The following is a 15,168-nucleotide window of genomic DNA, read 5'->3' as shown; positions in this document are numbered from 1 at the left end:
CACATTGACTCTAACCCACTTTTCCAGTCTTTTCTCATATTTTTTCCCCTTAGGCAGTTTACATTCCAGCCAAACTGGCTTGCTTACCGGTCCCCAACTCAACATTCCATCTCTGGCCTCCAGGCATTTCCATTAGGAACCCTCCTGGCTTGGAATGGACTCTCCTCCACACATTCTTTTTCTTTCCCTCCCTCCCTCTTCCCTCTCTTCCTCCCTTCCTCCCTTCCTTCTTTTCTCCCTTCCTCCTTCCCTCCCTCCCTTCCCTCCTTCCCTCCTTCCTTCCTTCCTCCCTTCTTTTTCTTTCTCCCTTCCTTCCTCCCTCCTCCCTCTCCTTTTGTCTGTCTTTCTCCAAGGACCTGGTATTATTTACCTGTACAGGTGATCTACCCCCCATCACAATAGTTTCATTTTTGTCCTTGTGTTGCCATTACCTAGTGCAGTGTACCGGGCACACACTCTTTGCTTATCTATGTTTGTCTGATCTGAGTTGAAGCTAGCATTGCCAAACATAATTTTCTTGGACTGGTCTCTTGCTCGGGATCTGCCACTTTGGATGGGGACCCAGAAGGACCGGGGCCACTCTCAGTTCTGTTACTCTGCCGTATGACTTGGACAAATAACTTCTCCACTCTGGGACCTGGTTCCCTCTGTACATAGAGAGAGTCAGACTAGAGAGATAGCTGGGTAGGGAGATAGAGTGCGAAGTAGAGAAATGGATTGATCACTTGATAGATAAATTGATTGATCGATAGATAGATGGAGACAAAGTGGGTACAAAGTGATTTGAGGGATCAGCACTAGCAGTTTAGGGAGGGGGGAGCATTCAACTGGAGCTGAGTCGGGAAGGAAATTAGTGATTTTAAGACATCAAAAGTATAAGTATCAGAGCGATTAGGTGGTTCCATAAACCACTTGACCTGGAATCAGGAAAACCCATCTTCATGAGTTCAAATCTGGCCTTAGATACTCACTAGTTATGTGATCTTAATCAGGTTACTTACCCCTTTTTGCTTCAATTTCCTCATCTGTAAAAAAAAAAAATAGCAGGACAAGGAAAAAGCAAACTATTATGGCCCTGGAGTCAGGAGGACCTGAGTTCAAATCTGATCTCAGACATCTGACACTTAACTAACCGTGTGACCTTGGGCAAGTCACTCAATGCTGATTGCCTCTCATCCTGGTCATCTCTAGTCGTGATTCATTTCTGGTCATGGATCTAGATGACACCAGAGGAGAAAGTGAGGCTGGCGACTTAGTACATTCCTCCCTTCACTCAAATCAACTCACTTATTTGTCATATCACCTCCCTGATATCATGGTCTTCCTTCCTTCCTTCCTTCCTTCCTTCCTTCCTTCCTTCCTTCCTTCCTTCCTTCCTTCCTTCCTTCCTTCCTTTCATTCTTTCTTTCTTTCTTTCTTTCTTTCTTCTTTTTTTCCTCCTCCTCCTCCTCCTCCTCTTCCTCCTTGGTTTTTGCAAGGGAATAGGGTTAAGTAACTTGTCCATGGTCTCATAGCTAAGTAATTATTAAGTACCTGAGGTCAGATTTGAACTCAGGTCCTCCTGACTTCAGAGCCAGTGCTTATCCATTGTAGCACATAAGTGCTCCTTGTCATGACCTTCTTCAAAAATAAAGGACAAACATCATCAGCTCTGCCAAAGAAGACCCCAAATGGAATCATAAAGAATCAGACAATATTGAAACGACTAAACACAAGACATAGAAGTGGGAAGGGAAATCATCTTAGGCTTGGGGGACTATCAATAGAGGCAGAGAGATTGGAAAAGAGATGCCCCATATATGGAATAGACCAGAATCCTATGTAGCACACAGGAAAGAATGTGACGCTTGGAATCAAACTGGATTTGAATCCTGGATCTGCCATTTCCTTCTAGTTAGAGCATGGATAATAAATCCTTTGGCTTCTCTGAATCTCAGTTTTCCCATCTGTAAAATGAAGGGTTTTGGATGAGATGACTTCTGGGGTCCTTTTTCACTCTGAGATTCTCTGAAGACTTTCCCAATGATTTAAGCTACCAGGAGTTAGAAGGGACCTACTTCACAAGGGAGTTCCCTAGCCTAGTTGAATTAGATGGGCCTGAGCTACCTGCCAGCTTCAGTAATCAAAGGCTCTGAAGTGAGTTATGGATAGTCAGGCCCCTGCTGGGATTCTTCAGAGGAGTGAGGTATGAATGTGATTGTTATCAAGAGCAAACGACAGAGGCTGTGCTTGCAGCTTTAAAAGAAATACACTTTATTGCTGCCTTTTGTCTCTCAATCGCAGTCATTTCTGGGAACTTAACCACTCTACAAAGAATCCTTCCTTCTGATAAGGACAAACAATTCAGCGTCAACAGCTTTTCTCAGTGACGGATTGAATGGTCCATCAGATTCTCTCTGAGCCTGGAGGGAAGAGATTTGTTTCAGTAACAGCTCTCCCAAACTGGAGCTGCTGCTGACTTTCTTGGGCTTAGACTTCCTTTGAGTGATCTGTCAGCCTGGAATGTTGTCCTCCCAGTGTGTCTTGGGAGGGAGAGAATGGGTATTTAAAGGTCTGTTAGCTATGTACTAAGAATCTTCCAAATACCATTTGATCCCCAAAACAAGCCTGGGAAGAAGCTTCCATTATTATCATTTAAATCTTACAGATGAGGAAACTGAGGCAGCCAAGATGACATCACCTGCCTAGGATCACATAGTAAGTGTCTGAGTCCAGCTATGAACTCAGGTCTTTCTGGCTCCAGTCTCAGCATGCTTATCTATTAGGGCTCTATTGATTTGGGTCCTCTTTAGCACAGTGCCTCACCTATAGAAGCTTATTAAATGCTTCTTTTTAAAAATTTTTTGGCAAGGCAATGGGATTAAGTGACTTGCTCAATGTCACACTACTAGGTAATAAGTGTCTGAGGTGGGATTTGAACTCAGGTCTTCCTGACTCCAAGGTGCCACCTAGCCGCCCTTATTAAATATTTATTGACAAACTGACTTACTACTTTTGCCCTGCTTTAATTCAAATTTATTTTCTCACAAGGCAGCGAGGTGGCGCAGTAACTACAGCACTGGGTTTAGAGTCAGGAAGATGAGTCCTTCTGAGTTCAAATCCCACCTCAGACATGTAATAACTATGTGAACCTGGGCAAGTCACTTCACCCTTTTTGCCTCAGTTTCCTCATCTGTAAAATGAGATGGGTAGTATAGCATAGTATAGTATAGTACAGCTAGGTAGTATAGTGGATAAAGCACTGACCCTGGAGTCAGGAGGACCTGAATTCAAATCGGACCTCAGACACTTAACAATTGCCTAGCTGTGTGACCTTGGGCAGGTCACTTTAACACCACTGCCTTGCAAAAAACCAAAAAAAAAATGAGCTGGGGAAGGAATGGCAAACCACTCCAGTATCTCTGCCAAGAAAACCTCAAATGGTATCACAAAGAGTCAGACGCAACTGAAACAACTGAACAAAAGCAATCTTATTCTCTGAAATCTTTGTATTTGCTTTTTCTGACTGCACAACGCTATCACACACCACCCACAGCTTTTAGTCATTCCCCAATCATTAGGCATCCATTTTGTTTCCCATTCTTTGCTACCATGCAGAATGTTGCTGTGATTATTGTGGTGTGGATTGGTCCTTCATTTCTGCCCTCAGTATCCTTGGAGTGTCATGTGATCCACACAGTAGGATCACCAGATTAAAAATAGAGACAATTTAGAAATGAACCATGAGAAAGCAAAAAAAAATCACTTTGTTTTATTTTAAATTGATATTCACAGGGGTAGCTAGGTGGCACAGTGCATAGAGCACCGGCCCTGGAGTCAGGAGGACCTGAGTTCAAATCTGACCTCAGGCATTTGACAATTGCCTAGCTGTGTGACCTTGGGCAAGTCACGTAACCCCATTGCCTTAAATAAATAAAAGTAAAAATAGTTGCTATTCACAATGATTAGACTACTTTGCTGCTTCACCGGCAATGTATCAGCTTGCCTGTTTCCCCATTGCCCCCCAAAATGGACAAGTTACATTTCATGTTTGATCATCTTTGCTGGTTCATGTGGAGTGATGAGAAACTTCATGGCTGTTTTAATTTGTGTCTCTCTCATTAATAGAGATTCAGAACATTTTTCCTATGTTCATTTAAAGTTTGCAATTCTTTTGAAGATTGTTCTTATCTTGTAATCAATTTCTTTCTCTGTTGGTTTCTTTTTGACTCATTTTGGGAGGTTTCCTGGGGGCACATCGTCATAGGTAGGACTTTCTATTGTCTGGCATTATTCTCTGTCATGGCTGGCAATCTTTTGTCTCTGCCTAGTCGGTGAGCTTCTTTTAAGGATTTGGAAGCCCCAGGTGAAAGTTGCAAAGGAGTAGAGATCTCAGTTCCAACTGAGGAAGACTTGAGAATCTGTAGAGCTGTCCAAGGTGGAATGTGTTACCCCTGGAGCTCTTTAATTGGAAGGGGGGGGAATCATTCATTGGGGATGCCATGGAAGGCACTTTTGCTCACACACAGATTGTCAATTCTGAGATTTTTGGAGCTTCCTAATAATTTGATCTATCAGTATAATCTTTTTCAGGAGGGAGTAAGTTCCCCATCACTAGTGGGGCTGAAGTGAAAAGCTGAATACATTCTTTTAAAAAATCTTTTTTCTTCATAGTATCTTGTTTTTCCAATTACATGTAAAGATGGTTTTCAACATTCATTTGGATAAGATTTTGCATTCCAAAATTTTTGCTCCCCTTCCCTCTCTCCTCCCCAAGATGGCAAGCAATCTGCTAAAGGTTTTACATGTACAGTCCCATTACACATATTTCTGTATTAGTCATGTTGTGAAAGAAGAATCAGAGCAAAAGGAGAAAACCATGAGAAAGGAAAAATATAAAACAAAAAAGTGAAAACAGTCTGCTTTGATAAGCATTTAGACTCCATAGTTCTTTTCTCTTTTTCTTTTTTTTGCAAGGTAATGGGGTTAAGTGACTTGCCCAAGGCCACACAGCTAGGTCATTATGAAGTGTCTGAGGCTGGATTTGAACCCAGGTACTCCTGACTCCAGGGCCAGTGCTCCATCCACTGTGCCACCTAGCCACCCGTAGTTCTTTCTCTGGATGTGGATGTTATCTTCCAGGTGACTCTTTTGGAATTGGTCTTGATCCCTGTGGTGCTGAGAGGAGCTAGGTCTTCCATAGTTGATCATCACATGGTGTTGCTATCACTGTGTACAATGTTCCCCTGGTTCTGCTCACTTTACTCAGCATCAGTCCGAATAAGTGTTTCCAGGTCTTTTTGAAGTCTGCCTACTCACGAGTCCTTACAGAATAATTCTATTCTGTTCCATTCATATGCTGCAACATGTCCATCCACTTCTCAGTGAATGGCCATTCTCTCAGTTTTCAATTCTTTGCTCTGCAAAAAGAGCTGCTATAAATAATTTTTTACATAGCCGAATGCTTTTCAGGAATATAGTGTAAATAAATCTTGTTTTCTGCTCAGGTTAGGATGGATCACCTCTGAGGTCATACATGGATTGTTGAGGCAGAGGCTGTCTTATATATCGGCCAGTTCAACCCTCTCATTTTCTAGATGAGGAAGTGGAAGTGCAGAGAGATTAAGGATCAAAAAGGTGGCAGAGATAGAATTTGAACCCAGACTGCAAAAAAATATAGTACTGTTCTGATTTTTGCTATGCTGCTTCCCCCTTGTACCCTGAGATAGGATGGTTCCTCTCATCATGTCTCCCAGAATTGCCCAGAGTCCAGAGGAGACATAAGAAGCAGCTTTGGTGGGTTATTCTCTGTGAGACCTTGGCCAAGTCTCCTCCCTAAGCTTTGGGTTCCTCCTTTGTAATGTGAAGGTTTTGCCTCAGACAACTTTTAAGGTGAAGAGATTGTGATGATAAAAGATCCGCTACCTCACTCTGACCCAAGCTCCCCTCGGTTGCCAGGCATCCCCTTGACGTCCATAACTTCACATCAGTCTTGGTTTTTGTTTGTTCTTCTTTTTCAGGAAATGCCACATGAAATGTGAAACAGTCAAATTGGGGAGAGGAAAGGTGGGGCCACCAAACAACAAAAAGATGACAGGAAGGGTCTTGATAACACGATAGCGCTGATGGTACCAGCTGCCTGCCACCTTCCATCCCCACTGATCTCCTGGCCATCTTGTTCACATGAACTCATCAATCTTCCGAAGGCTCCCCATTGCCCATAGCAGCATACAGTCCATCACTGAATTCAAGGCTCCTCTACTCATGGACTCCAATCTGCTTTTACAGTCTAAGAACCCAAGACTTCCCTGGAGGACCCTGGGGATATTACTCCCTCTCTGGACTTCAGTTTCCTCAGCTGGATGGTTTTTTCTTAAACTATTTGGGTCTCAAATCCAAAAAGAAAGTTACGTAAAGATTATTTGCTATCTTAGGACAAGGGAAAGAAGGGTGGGAGGGAGAAAACTTTACAAAAATGAATGTTGAAAACTATCTTTATATAAAAATTGGAAAAAAGGAGAGAAAGAAAGAAAGGAAGGATGGAAAGGAAGGAAGGATGGAAAGAAGGAAGGATGGAAAGAAGGAAGGCAGAAAGGAAGCAAGGAAGGATGGGAAAAAGGAAAGAAGGATGGAAGAAAAAAAGTCAGATAAGTTCTCAGTCAATACAACCTAGGCAGAGCCCAGTGGAATGACCCTGATCTCTTCAAGGACAGAAGAGACACAGCCTCCAAGAGGCTGTTAGACCTGGGAAGGGCTTGTCATGTGGTAGAAGGAGCCTTGAATCTGGAGTTCCAAGTCTGGGATGCTAATATTGCCTCTCCCAGCAATTCATCGAATATCCCTCCGTGGGCAAATCATTTCCTCTCTGCACTTGTTTCCTCAGCTGTAAAATGAGTTTTGCACTAAATGATGTCTTCCAGTTCCAAATTCTATGATATCAGAACTATGCAGTTCCCCCTCTCCCACATCTCACAAATGAGAGAATGAATCTCCAGAGAATTCAAGTGATTTGGTTTATAACGTGTAAATTAGTGATAGAGCTGGAAGAGGGATATTGGAGAGTCCTTAGTGATGGTGATACCTCACTTTCTCAACCAACCCATTCATTCATTCATTCATCCATCGATCCATCCATCTATCCATCGATCCATTGGTCTTTCTATCCATTATCCATCCATCCATCTATCTAGTTAGTTTGATGCTTCCAATTATACACACACACACATATATATGTATATATATATATATATATATATATATATATATATATATGTAGTAATATAATGAGTAATGACCTGAGAGTTAGGAAGGCCTGAATTCAAATGCTGCCTTGAATACTTTCTCAACTATGTGATCCTGGGGAAATCATGTAACTTTCCCAGGTCTCAGGATCTACTTCTATAAAATGGGGCTAATAAAAGTATCTCTTTGCTAGGATTTTTGTGATGGTGTAATGAGTGCATATATATGAAGTTTTTGACCTGAAGGTGCCATAATAAGGTATTATATACGAGGGACTATAGAAATGCTAGTTACTACTATTACTTTTAAAATTGCTGTCATTCTGGCTCTGGACCTAGAATGGAGAGACTTGCCTTCCAATTTCACCTCAGATACTTCTGATCACGAATAAGACCTTTTGTGTCTCTGTCTCAGTTCTTCCTCTGTGAAGTGGGGTTCCTATAGAACTCACATGGCTGGACTGGTGGAAGGAAAGGAGTCTGCAAGTCTTCAATTTCTGTATTAAAGAGTTATCCTTATCTGGGAGGTTTTCCTTAGAGAATGATAGGAATGAGAGTAATTGGAATGGAAATCATTCATTCTGATCCCAGCAAAGAGAAGCAATGCATTGAAGTGATCAGTCAGCCAGCTTTGGAGTCTGAAATGTTTGGGATAGACTGGGTTTGATAACATCCCGGATGAATGACCCTGGACAAGTCACTTACCTCAGGTGCCCCAGGTTGCTCTTTAAGGAAAGAAAGGCAAAATTGGTGCCCATCTCCAATGCTAGCCAATGAAACCACAGGTTCATTGCACTCTCCCCATCCCAAAACAAACCAGAATTGAAGAGGGTCAGGATTCTCACTTTCTCTCTCAGGTTCTCTGACTCTCAATCTAGTCCTCTTTCCCTGTATGCTTTGTAGGGACATGGAGAGTTGAAATATTTCCCTTCTTTTCATGACTCAGAGTGCAAAGCACAGATCATTGCATGGGATTCTAGGCTAACAAGATGCTGAGCTAGTTGGGAGGGACCTTAGAGCGAGCAATATTGGAACTGGGAGGGAGCTTAGAACGGGGAATATCAGATCCAGTACAGTCCTTCTAGGGAACAATGGAGCTGGGAGGGGCCGTAGATCAAGGAATGTCAGATCTAGAAGGGACCTTCTAGGGAACAATGGACCTGGGAGGGGCCTTAGAACAGGGAATGCCAGATCCAGAAGGAACCATCTAGGGAACATGAGAGGTAGGAGAGAGAGCATAGAGATTATTCCCACACTTTATGGAAGGCCTCTTTGAGCCCCAGAGCAGGCCAGTTTCACTTGCCTGGATACTGGGTACAGGACAGCAGAGAGAATGAATCAGCTGAGAGCACCTTCTTTCCTCCATAACCAGGAGAGGGCACAGCAGGACTAGGTTGGGTGCCTGGGAATCCCTCCCTCCCGGAGAGGTGGGGCCAGACCAGTTTCCAAAGTTAGAGATCCCTACAAGTTTCTCTTCCTGAAGCCCCAAGTTCCAGTGCCTTTGGCCAGTGGACCCCCTCTGGACGTGGAGGAAAATTCAAGTTGCCCAAGGTCACACAAGGAGTCCAGGGTCAAAGCAGGACTGGGATCTAGCTCTCCTCTCTCTTTCCATAGTCCTTAAAACTATAGATGGAAGGATCCTTATCTGAGAGGGGAACAAACAGGTGGGTCCTGTACTAAGCACTTCACAAATATTATCTCATTTAATCCTTATAACAATCCAGTGAGATATGTGCGATTACTCCCATTTTATGGTTGAGGAAACTGAGGCAGCCAGAGATTCAGTGACTTGTCCAGGATCATAGAACTGGTAAGAACCTGAGGCTGGATTTGAAGTTAAGTCTTCCAAACTCCTTCCTTTTTTCCTTAAATAGGGAGTGTGGTAAAGTGGGAAGAGTATTGGTCTGGGAGCCCAACATCTTGGGTTCTAATCTCAGTTCTGCTGCTAACTCACTAGGACACGTCGGTCAAGCTCCTTCCCCTCTGTGGGCCTCAGTGTCAGTCTCTGTAAAACAAGGAAGTTGAAATTTCCTCTAAGGACCATTTCTACTCTCAAACCCAGGATTATAAAGCCTACTCCCCTCCCCCCTTCATTTACAGATGAGGGAATCGAGGCATAGAGAGGGGACAAGGACATACTCAAAATCACACCTTTGGAGGGATTCTGCTCTTCTTGCTTCTACTGGAAATGATTTTCAATTATATTACTACCATCCGGTTTTCTCTTGGGGCGGGGGGAGGAAAAATAGCACCAGGTTAAAAAGAAAGAAGTAAAGAAAGAGTGATGGATGATGGGGAAGATGGGCAGGGTCTCCTGGCCAGAGATGGGCAAGGCCAGAGCTTAATGACCCTTATGAATATGGTTAAAAAATTCACTGTTGGGGTGGCTAGGTGGTGCAGTGGATAGAGCATTGGCCCTGGAGTCAGGAGGACCTGAGTTCAAATTTGACCTCAGACATATAATAATGACCTAGTTGTGTGGCCTTGGGCAAGCCACTTAACCCCATTGCCTTGCAAAAACCTAAAAAAAAAAATCACTATTGACCATGGATTCCATGGAGAACATTAACTTTCTAATTCTACTCATTCATTCAATCAGTCTTTATTAAATACCTACCATTTACCAGATTCCCAATATAAGATAAGAATAGGAACTGGATCTATGCTTTTATTTTCCTCCCAGGTGAGGAAAGTCTCTTTTCAAAGCGGGTGGACATCTTCTCTGAATAGTCTTAGAGGGATGTCTTGGACACTCAGGGTTAGGTGACTTGTCTGGGGTCCCAGACTCAGTATGTGTCAAAGGTAGGATTTGAACCCTGGTCTTTGAGATCACCTTGCCTTTCCTCATTTCTTGTTCTAGGAGGTGGAGATACGGGGGCAGCTAGGTGGTGCAGTGGATAGAGCACTGACCCTGGAGTCAGGAGGTCCTGACTTCAAATCTGACCTCAGACACTTAATAATGACCTAGCTGTGTGGCCTTGGGCAAGCCACTTAACCCCATTGCCTTGCAAAAACTAAAAAAAAAAAAAAATCAGAGAATAGGAGGTGAAGATACGAAGACAAAAATGAAACTGTCCCAGCACTCCCACAGGCATTCATTAAGCCCTTCCTAGGTATATGATCTTGAACTTGGAAACAGGAAGAATGCTCAGTCACTTCCCTCAGGGTCATTTGCATAATTGATGGATGGAATTGGGACATGAGTTTCATGATTTAACAAGCACAGTCAGTCATGGGGACAGAGGGCAGATTCAAAGGGCCCTGGGGACAACTTCAGAGAAACTTGGGAAGACTTGTATGAACTGATGAAAAGGGAAACAAGCAGAACCAGAAGAACAATTTAACTGATCAGGTTAATGACCAACCCGGTGACAAAACACATCCTGATAAAAAGCAGATGGCCCTGATGGCCAGAATGAGACAAATGCACCTTTGGACTTGACTTCCATCATAATTTATTTTGCTTGATCATGTTGATTCTTTTCTTTTTGGTTTGCTGTTGTAAGGCAATGGGATTAAAGTGACTTGTCCAAGGTCCTCCTGACTCCGGGGCCGGTGCACTATTCACTGCACCACCTAGCTGCCTCCTTTCACACACATATTTTTTTTTTGCAAGGCAATGGAGTTAAGTGACTTGTCCAAGGTCACATAGCTAGGGAATTGTTAAGTGCTTGAGGCTGCATTTGAACTCAGGTCCTCCTGACTCCAGGGCTGATGCTCTATCTACTGTGCCTAGCTGTATCTAGCTGTCCCCTTTCATGCATATTCTTTAGAAAAGTTTATTTTCTTTATTTTCTTCCCATGAACAGAGGAGATGAGACCAAGAGAAAATAGATCTTTATTAAAAGAAAGTAATGAAAAGGAAGCAAAGCAAAATAAAATATTCTAGGGAAACTGAAAACAGTTCATTCAGTTGTTGCTTTCAGCTGAAGAGGGTATCCAGGAAGGTTTCCCCAGGAGGGGGCATCTGTGTTGGCAGTTGGGGGAAGAAAAGGACATGAAGAGCTAGAGACAGAAGAGGAGTTAACTCCCAGGGATGGGGCACTCTTTGTACAAAGACTTGGAGCAGGATGACAATGGGGCATGAGGGGAGACTGGACAATAAGCTCGGATCCAATGCCCATGTGCCAGGACTGTTGTTAAGCGACAAAGGCAAAAATGACCCCCAACTCTGAGCTCAAGGAAGTTACAATTTGATTACAGTAAAAAAGTCTGTTGGGGGGGATGGGGTGGGAAGAGAACTATGGAAGACTGGCTGCCTGGGCTGAAAATGGGTTGTGGAGAGCCTGTGTGACCCTCTCACGACTAGAGTGAGCATTGCCACATCAGAATTCAGCAGAGATTACAAATTGGGGCTTGGTTTACGGTTTTGGTTATTCTTTAGACTTAAGAAAGTGATGGAAAAGATGATGGTAGAAGGGGCAGAAGCAGCTGCCCATTAAAATGAAGATTTATCTAGTTACTTTTTCTCCCTTCCCTGAAAAGCTGGTTGTTAAACATTTACCAGTGGATCTTTGTGTTGGACTCATCCTATGGAGAGCCAGCAGCAGTTGGGTTTTATTCTCTAGGCTGAACATCCCTAAAATTTAATGAGTGCGCTAGGTGATCCAATTTACTTATGTCCTTATGTTTAAGAAACCATTAGGGTTGAGGGAAGTGACTCAGCTCTTGAAGCTGCTCCCTTTCTCTCTCTCTCTCTCTCTCTCTCTCTCTCTCTCTCTCTCTCTCTCTCTCTCTCTCTCTCTCGGCAATGGGGTTAAGTGACTTGCCCAAGGTCATACAATAAGTATTAAGTTTCTCAGGTTGGATTTGAACTCAGGTTCTCCTGACTCCAGGGCCGGTGCTCTATCCACTGCACCACTAGCTGCCCCAACTGCTACCTTTCTCAAAGACTCTCCTCCCTGCTTGGCCACAGTGTCTGCCCTGCCTAGACTGCTAACTTTTGGTAGGTGGGCAGGTGAGCAGCAGGTGAGGAGGTGGGAAGGAGTTATTCTTGCCTAGTCCTCAATGATCTTATCCTCCCTCCCTAGTCTTTAATATAGAAGCAGCAGCAGCATAGCCCAAGTCTTTTGTCCCCAGACTGAGGCCAATCCTGGGGTGCAGGTGGTCTTCCTCTCACTGTCTATTAGGAGAAAAATGAAGACTTGCACCAAATGGGAAAAGGCCAATGTGGGCAAAACCTCATAGTAGGTTTTGGCAGCCAAACCGAGGTGAAGGGCTACTGCAGCCAGCAAGCTTTGGCCTTCAGGTAGCCACTTGCAGAGCTTTCAGATCTGCAATTCAGTTTTATTCTTTCAGATAGCTTGGAAGCAATCAAGAAGGCTATCCATCACCAGGAAACAGGGGTATCTTGCCATCCCCACTGCTGCAGCTCCCTTCTGTCTTCTCCCTGGAAAAGCTGCCCTCCAGGTTTGGGTCCTGACTTCCAGACATTATCTTACTCCACCCCACAGATACGTATTAGAGAAGATGGAAATTGAATAGCTGAGTTTCACCAAAGACCTTGCATAATTGTCGGATTGGACTGGAAAACAAATGTCACGATTTAATAAACACTCCTTTCATTTGGATCTAGGTAGCTTTGGAAGTTACCTTATTCAGCTGTGACAACCAGGAAAACCAACTACCAAAAACCAAACCAAACCCAAATCCTCAAACTGAGCTTATAACTATAATAGGAATGAAACTGAGTTTTCCAAAAAAGAATTAAATGCATTCAGTCACTTGTCTCATTAACAATATTATTAATATACTAATCTTTACAGAAAGCAAAAAAAGATTTTTGTGTTGTTACATGAATCAACATATTTTCAAATACTGTTTGTTCCCTGCTTCATTATTTTAATCTTATTTCGTGTATGGTTTTATAATATACACTGTGGGACTTGGACGAAATTTAGAAATAAGCACGCATTGAGCTCCTGATGAGTAGGGTGAGCGAGGCCCCCGGAGTCGCTCGGTTACTTGGATTCATGCTTCATATTTTCATTGGGCTGGAACCTATTCCCAGAGTTTGCTTAGTTAAAAACACGAATAGTACAAATTCAAAAATATGAAACCATTTGGGAGGTTTATTGTTGAACTAATTGGGATATGCTTTATAGGTTTTAAAATATATGTATCTATGTAAAATATGATATATATATATATATGTATTGTGGGCTCAGTTTTTTTTCCTGGTGGATATAAAAATGACAAATTATAGTGGAATATCAGAAGATTTCTTGGACAGAGAATGGAAAATGGTTTGGAGGGGCACCTGAAAGGAAGAGTATTCTTTTTTCTAGAGATTGACTTGGGAAACTCTTCTCCCTAAACCAGGGCTTCTTTTCCTCCATGATGGGCTCCTGCCTGAAACCATTGCTTTGTGGCTGAACCAACAGTAAAACTCAGTATTCTGCTGTAATGTGGTCCTGGACCCAAATGTCCCTCTCCCTGTCATCCTGCTATATCTTGCTGCCAATCTATTGCCATCCCACTTCAATGCAGTTTCAGTTACCATCCCATTTCCACGTTGTTGTCATTTTTTGCCAACCCGTGATCATTCTACTACCACCATCTCTGTATATTCCAACTCCCTTCTCCTTTTCTCTTCTTTTGCCCCCTACAACATCATCTCAGGCCACTAGCCTGCCAAGGCATTTATTTACAAGGCAAAAGAGAACAAAGGAAACCACAGAAGTAAGACTCATTGAATCAAGAAGGTTCCCAAGAGAATTTTACACAATTCAGTCCAATCCAACCTACAATAAATAAGCCTTTAGCTGGGCCAGCCGCTTGTGTAGGTGCTGGAGACCGAAAGACAAACACAAAAACAATGCTTTTCTTCCAAGAGCTGACATTTTTCATAAGGTACACTGGATGTCTTGAATACTTTCTAATTCATCCTGTCTGATTAATATTTCCCCTACCACGATTCCTGCTTATTAGGATGACTCACATTTTAGTAGTCATTTGAGGTTTACAAAGAACCAACAGGAAACTTTTGTTAGCAACTCCGTAAGATAGATAAAGAAACAGAAGAAGAGAGAAGTAGATGGATAGGATGGTGACCAATATGCCTCCAGACCTGGTCTGGTGCTTAAGCCGCTATGTCTGTAGGAGAATGCCATCCCTCCCTGTTAGGGCACTCCCCCTTGCCCAGAGTATAAGACTGGCGCTTACCTTGGTGTTCCAGATAAGGTGACTTGTTTTTGTCTGCATGGCAATCCTTGGCTTGCTCTCCGTCAATCAGAAGGTGGTGGGCATCTCCATTGTTGGTGGCTTTTGGGGACTTCAACCACATTTCCCTACTTAACTACTGTCTAACTCATTGACTTCCCTAGCTGGGTAACCCCCATGTTCCACCCCTTCCTGCCTCAAGACCTTCAGATAAACTAGGGACAGATAGAACCTACTCTGATTATCACAAAGAATGAAATGTTCCTGGGCTCAGAATCCCAGAAAGAAAAATGGCTTCAAAAGAAACAAAAAAACCAATTTCTGAGCATTTGGAAAGGCTAAGAGAAATTCAGACTCTTGTTAAAAGTTTGAAATGAAAGAATGTGTTGAGGACTTAAAGAAGTTGGCATTTAGGGGTAGTGGAAAGAGATGGATTTGGAGTCTGGAGATCTGATAAATATAACTTGAGCTCAACTTCCTCCTTTTTTCCATCTATTCCTTTGTTTTTTCCTTCTTTTCCATCCTTCCTTTATTTCCCTCTAATTTCTTCCTTCTAGCTATTTTTGTTCCTTCCATTCCTTTGTTCTTTCCTTCTTTTCCGTGCTTCTTTCCATCATTTCCTTCCAGCTATTTCTTTGATCCTTTTTTCTTCTTTTCTTCCTTCACTTCCTCCCTATCATCCTTTCCTTCCTTTTCCCAGTCATAAGGGATTGTTATGGTGAAAAGGATGCCGAAGACACAAACCCGGAAAAGAATGACTTAAAAACATCCACATACCAAAGTATCC

The 15,168-nt window shown here is 42.9% G+C and overlaps 1 protein-coding gene and 1 long non-coding RNA gene across 3 annotated transcripts in view; one reads left to right on the top strand and one right to left on the bottom strand.

Moving 5' to 3' along the window:
• LOC141515372 (uncharacterized) overlaps nucleotides 1-7,198 on the top strand; it is a 39,148-nt gene extending 31,950 nt beyond the window's left edge. For both annotated transcript variants that reach the window (XR_012476315.1, XR_012476314.1), the window contains one exon: nucleotides 6,000-7,198. This is a non-coding gene — a long non-coding RNA (uncharacterized LOC141515372). The remainder of the gene's footprint in view (nucleotides 1-5,999) is intronic.
• CDC42EP1 (CDC42 effector protein 1) overlaps nucleotides 1-14,581 on the bottom strand; it is a 56,478-nt gene extending 41,897 nt beyond the window's left edge. The window contains exon 1 of the mRNA XM_074226876.1: nucleotides 14,385-14,581. The gene's annotated coding sequence lies outside the window, so the exon portion shown is untranslated. The remainder of the gene's footprint in view (nucleotides 1-14,384) is intronic.
• Between the last annotated feature and the right edge of the window lie 587 nt (nucleotides 14,582-15,168).

This window comes from Macrotis lagotis, chromosome 2 (genome assembly GCF_037893015.1).
Source record: "Macrotis lagotis isolate mMagLag1 chromosome 2, bilby.v1.9.chrom.fasta, whole genome shotgun sequence".
Taxonomy (NCBI): Eukaryota; Metazoa; Chordata; class Mammalia; order Peramelemorphia; family Peramelidae; genus Macrotis; species Macrotis lagotis.
The sequence above is the reverse complement of the archived record's forward strand: the minus strand, read 5'-3'. Positions and strand labels throughout refer to the sequence as shown.